Source organism: Heterocephalus glaber, unplaced genomic scaffold (assembly GCF_053883595.1).
Source record: "Heterocephalus glaber isolate CG9 unplaced genomic scaffold, H.glaber_assembly_v1.0 deba00000943, whole genome shotgun sequence".
NCBI classification, from domain to species: Eukaryota; Metazoa; Chordata; class Mammalia; order Rodentia; family Bathyergidae; genus Heterocephalus; species Heterocephalus glaber.
In genome coordinates this window covers 13,631,951-13,639,227 of record NW_028258175.1, presented here as the reverse complement: position 1 = coordinate 13,639,227, position 7,277 = coordinate 13,631,951, and the positions used below count along the sequence as shown (strand labels likewise).

At 40.1% G+C, this 7,277-nt stretch overlaps 1 pseudogene; it reads right to left on the bottom strand.

Annotated features, from left to right (window-relative positions):
* Window positions 1-1,354: 1,354 nt before the first annotated feature.
* LOC101725195 (gamma-aminobutyric acid receptor subunit alpha-5 pseudogene) lies at window positions 1,355-2,645 on the bottom strand (annotated as a pseudogene).
* Between the last annotated feature and the right edge of the window lie 4,632 nt (window positions 2,646-7,277).

Sequence of the window (7,277 nt, the reverse complement as noted above, 5' to 3'; positions counted from 1 at the left end):
CTCAAGGTGAATCTGTCAGAAGCACTTTCTTAATGAATCATGTACACTGGAACCCTTCAAGATCTGCTTCTGGGAGAAAATGACCAAATAGTCATAGTAAACATTTGAACTCCCTCTTATGAAAAGCTCGTAATCACTGAGTATTTTAATCCAAAGGATAAAATACTCATATCTGAAAATTTTACTTGCTAGCATAGGCCCTTTCCTGATTACATCCTTATGCTTAGCCAAATTAGTCTTCTCCTCTGGGGTGACCGAAAAGACCCACTGAAATTTCCTACTTCCCAAAAGCCAGTTGCATCTTTGTACAGTTAGATTCATATGTGTTCTACCTTGGTTGGCTCACTCCTAGACCTCTGTCTAATTCTCTGCATTCACTTGACAAATATTTATTGGCTTCTTGCTATGTTAGACACTGCTACCTACCCATCTAACCTTGTAGCTTCTTGGAGTCTAAGCTCTTTTTTTTTTCCATTTTTTAATTTTTTAATGGACATTAAAGATTCATATACAAAAGCTAACACAGCAATAAGTCAATGATGAAATACATACAAGGAAATCAGGTAGAAAATAACTCAGTTACAGTTTCTCACCACTGAAGCTGTACAGGCTGGCTGCAGCAGGAGGTGGTCAAGGTTCCAGAGACAGAGGGCCATGGGCCAATGGCTGAGAAGGTCATAAAATCGGTTTTGTTTTAACTTTTTTTCTTCCTTGGTCATTGTTCATTTAGTGGAGAGATTAGGGAAATAAATCCCTGCCCCCAAAGAAAAGAATTTTTAATCAATTAAGATTTTCCTTGGGGAAAATACTTGATCTGCTACTCTAACATACTATATGTTTCTGTTATTAAATTTGTCTCCATAAATGCAGCCTATTGTATTTCTTAATATCAAATCATGCAGTACTTTTCTAATTTCAGAGTAGTAAGAATTATCAAAGGCAATTAAGTTTGGGCATAAATGTCCACAGTTTCCTTTTAATAAAAAATATGCTCTCTGTGATCTTTGTTTCCTGTGGTAGTTGGTCAAGTGATAACAATGAGCATTTCTTAAAATATTTATCTGCTGGGAAATTCTGTATGAAATGACATTCAAAGTATAAAAAACATCATTAGGTAACACTTGGAACAGTTAAAAATATACTTATCTTGTTTGTAAACTATCAGTGTTAAGATACTGAGCATCTGAATGTTCGTCATTGACTCCTGGTTTTCTATAAAGTTGTTTACTTTCTTTAACAGTGGGACATCTTTGAAACATCTGAAGTTACATATGCAAACATCAAGGCAATATTATTTGTATGTATTATTAAACATGCAAAAGTTTCCTGAAAGATCGTGCCCAAATATGGAGAGTCCTTCTGCACTTCGCTGGAAGTGTGGCTTCCTTGGAGTGTGGAGCACAGTCACTTATTTGGGAGAGGCAGCTCCCTATTCAAATGTGTTGCCCAGTACACTAAGTTGAAAGTGCGGAACAAGACTGGAAATACAATTCGGGACATCCTGTCAATCTTGCTGATGCTGTTGTAAGTCTCTTTGTTCTCAGCCGTCTTCTCTTCGGACGACTTGACAGAGACCGTAGATACATTTGAGGTCCCTGCTGGGGTTTGTTCCTTTGGGATGTTGGGAGGGTGGGTCATCCTTCCAGTAGTGTAAGCATTTGTTGACTTATTTAGTTTGAGCTCTCGTTCCTTTTTCATGATCTTGGCTTCTTCCAAGGCTTTTTTGCCATCCCAAGCCCAGCCTCTCTTTGTAAAATAGTTGACTGTGGCAAACTCAGCCAGCGCAGAGAAGACAAATGCGTAGCACACGGCAATGAAGCGGTCCATGGTGGTGGCGTAGGCCACTTTGGGCAGGGAGTTGCGGGCCCTGATGCTGTGTTGTCATGGTCAGCACTGTGGTCACCCCAAAAACTGTCCTGGCTGGGACAGATTCTCTGTTTAGCCAAAATGACACCTGGGACAAGATTACTGTCATTATGCAGGGAAGGTAGGTCTGGATGACAAAGTAGCCAGTCTTCCTTTTCGGGTGGGAATGCGCTGTCATAATTGTGTATTCACCTGTGCTGGTGCTGATGTTCTCAGTACCCACCGTCTGCCCCATGAGGTGGTGCTGGTTCAGTCTGGAACCATCTTCTGCCACTACCACAGACTTGGTGGAGCCATTGGTCCAGACATAGATGACTTCAGAGTTAGGGCATGCACGGCTGCCAAACTGCAGGGGCAAGCGTGGGGATCCGTTGGGAAGTCTTCAAGCAGCATGGGGCACTCAGCCGAGAATGCCAAGCGCGTGGTGTAGAGCAGGGTGCCGCCGTCCTCCAGCCGCTGCAGCTTGTTGGGCGGGGTCCTGTTGTGCGCGATGGACTTCTTCCCGTTGTGGAAGAAGGTGTCCGGGGTCCAGATCTTGCTGGCCAGCAGGTTGTTGAGGGGGAGGCTCTGCATGGGCCCCTTGAACCGCAGCCGCTCGTCCTTCCAGCTCTGGCGGAAGAACACGTCGATGTCCGTCCGCACCTGAGCGATCCGCTCTCCCAGCCCGGCCGCAGTCTGTTGTCATAGCCATCCAGGAGTCCATCCAGGAGTCCATCCAGGATCCTGGTGAGTATGGTAATGTTGTCATTGGGCTCATCTTTTACAGAACTGGTTGGCATTTGTGACAAGCCCACTGCCTCTTCTCTTCTTTCCCTTGCCGGATTTGCGTAACTCTCCTTCCCTGCAGCTCTCTGGCCTCTTGCACCATCCGTGTTACTTCAGTCCGACGGTCACGTTCAGACTGGGGCCTCTGTCACTTCCCACTTCCTCGATGTTTTCTCCCAGAGACTAACAATTTCCTCTGTATGCTGAATATGACTGCAGAAGGCCACAGTGACTGGCTGAGTTCATGGAAATACAAAAGAGAAGGAGGTTTTCGATCATGATAAAGCTAGAGAACATTCTATTGTCCATTCCCAGCAAGAATGGTGGTCGAAGCAGATCAATTTGGAAGAATCGCTGTTCTTCTCTCCAACTTAATCTTGAAGCTTTCTGAAATATTGGCCACTTATTCACAGCCAACACTCGATTCCTTGTGCTGCAAGATGCCGGCCTAGCTGTCGGCGGGGCGCCTCCTCCTGCCTGCGCCCGCTCGAGTCACGGCCCCACGCCCTGGACGCCGACTTGCAGCGCCGGATGGGGGATTGGGCCGCCCTGCGCCCCGCGCCCCACTGCGCCCTCCGCGCCTCCCTGCTGCGGACCACTCTGCCATAGCCTCCAGGCTCTTTATGGCCTAGCAATTCTCCTAGTATTTGCTTCCTTCACTGTTCTTATGTTTCTTGTATGACTTTGGTCTTCAGAACATTCTATGCATACTAGTCGCATCTAAAACTATTTTGACAAGGAGCATCCAGAACAGCCATAGTGAACCTCTTAGGTACCTTTACCCCATTTTTCACTCTGTAACTCATTGTCCTACAGAAAGCACCAGGTTCATAGAATCAGTGCCAGCAGGGACTTTTCTGTGGCTGTCACCACAGGCTATGCAAATAACCTGCAAGGATGCTCCATTAATACTTGTTTTGTACCATCAAACATTTTCATCTAAAAATTGCTTTGTGAACTTACTAGTAATTTTTTGTTCATATTAATCTTCAAAGTTATTATGTATAATTGATAGTTTACAATTACCCCAAGACTTAAAATTCTTTGACTAGAGCTTTTGCATGAGCAACAATTTTTCAAGTTTCTTTTATTGAAAGGTGAATGTGCTTATTATCACTTCTCCCCAACTCAGTATTCTGCAAGGATACAACAGGGCCCACAATACATATGTCCTCATGAGGCATCAGCTCTTCTCACCCAACCCTCAGGTATCCTGCCATACCTCTCTCTTGTGTAATGATTTAGGGATGTGTCACAGAGCCAGTAGCTTCTTATTTTCCAGGGAAGAGCAAAGCATTAGGACGACAAGCCATTCTGACAAGAATTGACAAATACATATCAAGACCTGGGGAGAGTGAAATCTTTTTGACAGCTCTATTATTTTTCTTTATCTCCAAGTCTTTGAGGGGTAATCCTTCCTTCAGGGGGATCAACCTCTCCCTCCTTCTCTTGCTCTATGTGAGACAATAGGAAAAAAAAGAGATGACTTGTAAAGATTTTGCCAGATATGACTTTCTTTTTACAAGTCTGTGAGATATACTGTCTAAGAAGGAAAAGTCCTAGGCTATAGTTTTATTTTTAATTATGAAAAGCAATGTATCCCTACACATATGGCGGTCCTGAATACATGGGGATCTAATCATCATTTCTCACTGTGAAGATCTCCACTTTGCAAAGTTTTTGAGCCAACTAGCATTTATACAGTGGTGAGATATGGGCACCATTCATTGTCTCTTATCTAACAATAATAATGAATTTTTTATTTAGTTACATATATATTTAAATTGCATGTAGAATTATAACTTAGAAATAAGGCTTCCTTTTACTCACTTGGCAAAAAGTAATTTCATTCACTTTTACATGGATTTTTTTGCATGATCTTATATGATGAGGCCACTTTTGAGTCTGCATACTTTTTCTGAGTGTGCCAGTGTCATGCCCATCTGAGGTATTTGAGATCATATTTGAGATCCACCAATTTGGAATTCACATGTGATGTCATAACTAGGATTTTGTCCCAAGCCACCACTCATAATTTGCATAGCTTCTTTTATTGTGAAACACAACAAAATACAGAGATATGCAGGACACATGTGAATGTTTCAAGGATAATCATAAACCAAACACTTTTGTCATAGCCACCCAGGTAAAGAAACAATGCTTTCAAGTCCTGAAAAGATCAAGACTCATTTCTACTCACTAGTGGTCGCTAACACTATCTTAGCTTTTGTGATGAGAAGAGCTTGACCAGGTAGTCTTTAAACATCGGTTCTCTGCATGTCTGTTCATTGACTGCACAATACAAGCTCTTTGTCTGTTTCATTTTGTAAGCAGCTTTACATGTTCAATTTTAATGATAACCAACACTTGCAGTGTGAAGGCCACATGCCCAGGAATAAGTACTAAATTTGTGCTAAATTTCTCTGCTTCTTTGCTTACAGATTCTGCCGTGGGACTTCTATAAACACCCAATGCTAGCTTTGATTGAAATCATTTTAGGATAATGTGTTTTCTCCCCAGAAGCACCCTGTACTTTAAAGCAAAGTAATTGGAAAATGTGTCCATAATTTGAGAGATTATAAGAGGACAGGTATATAAGGTGACTCACACTGTTCTGAGGTATGATTTTGAGCCAATATCTTTTATTATAGGCAAGTTTATGTGATATTTCTTTTTCGAATTGTTCAATAATACATTATTTGAAATATGAAAAATAAAAAGAATATAGCACATATTCATGTACATACATACATACCCAGATGATGTCACTCATGATGATATTATATAATCAATTGTGAAAGCAAGAAAAAAATAATTTAAAAGCAGTACTCTTGTGATATTCTGGGTATATTAGCTTAAACTGCCTCATGTGCACTATTGTGAAATTTACCTTTTTATTCTTCAATACGCTGTTTTTATAATTTACCCATATTGTTATATGTAGATCTAGTTCCTTCATGTTAAGTGATGCAGAATAATCCGTTATAGAAATACACTATAGTTTACTTATCTGTTTCTCTATTGGTGGACTTTTAGACTGATTTTGTTCCAACATTTTATTGATGGAAGTCTCCAAGCAGATAGACAAATTTAAAGGGATGTTCATTGAACAACTGTAGAAAATTTACCTGTATTTTATAAGGAACATTTTAAATGTTGGATTTATTACTCCTTTCTTCCTTTCATCCATCCATTTAAAATTTTTGATCTTTTCCAAGTTAAATTGCTGTTTTACTGTTGAATATAATGTTGAGATGGAGAGCAAAACAGTTTCTGAGAGTTTGAAGTTAGGGTGAGAAGTGAGATTGTGACCAGGTATCATAAAGGAAACCTTACTTCCGTGGCATAATTTTATATCTTGGTTCTGAATGGGTGTGGTGGTGGCTTCACAAATCTATACCTGTGACACATTGACATAAAATTATACACATACACACGGTGCCGATATCAATTTCCTGGCTTTGATATAATCTTAAGGTCACAGAAAGGTGCATCCATGGAGAGAAACGGGGGATGGGTACAAGACTTCTCTGTACTATCTTTGCAACTTCCTGAGAATCTAATATAAACAAAACGGAATAGCGGAAATAAAATACTCATTTGAAGCCCTTGGACAATGTTAAGGTCGAAAAGTTTTGGTCACAAAGTGAGTAAATATAACATAAGAACCCAAAAAGTTAATTGTGTCAATGCAGAGAAATGCAAAGAATCTGGAGTCATTGTTGAGTTACAGAGGTTATGGATTTTAGGATCTTTTTCTGTTTACTGGCAACAGTATTCCTATTGACATGCACGTTCAAGAACTCAGCTTTTCTACCTCCACAGAATAAAACTTTTAAGAGTGAAAAAAATGTTAAGAAGCACAGCATTGTATGTATCTTTGTGTAGAGGAATAAGTTTCTCTAGAGATGTCTAGAAGTCAAATGGCTGAATCAAAGAGGGTAGACATCTCCAACTCTAACACCTACTTTACTAAAACTAGGAGCTAACCAGCTAATGTAAGTTGGGCCAAAGATGCTTTCCTTTGAAATCTTAAGAATCCAATTTTTGTAAGATGGATCTGGAATGAGAAAGGTAGGCTGGACGGGGTGGGGAGCATCTTAGGATCAATGCGATGCAGCAGATACCTACAAATTCCTTTGCCAAGTGATTGTAAGAAGTTTGGCTCCTACCAGTGGCATAAAAATTCAGTATTTCCACCTCCTCATAAAAAGTTTGAGAATTTGATGGTTGTGAGATGATTTTTTTTAATTTACAAAAGTTTCCAAAATGTTTGCAAAACATGTAGGGATTACCCATGTTCTTTCTAGTGCACATTGCTGTCATAGTCTTTGCCCATTTTTTTCCCCATTTTTCTTCTTCTGACTTATCTATATATTTTAGTTTTCTTTATTTACAGATATCATCATCTATACTCTGGACTGGTTTTTGTGAGTCTCTATTTTTTACATTATTCTGTCTCCCTCTCAGCATCAGGTACAAACTCTTATTTAATGAAGTTTCACAATTACTTGACATCTTACAGTTGTCTGCCTGTTCTTATTCTTATTTAAAATCGTCTTGGCTATTCTTGGCTTCAGCATTTCTTAGGGAATTTTAGGGTCTGCTTGTCAAGTTTTATAAAAAACAATCTTGATTTTGATTGA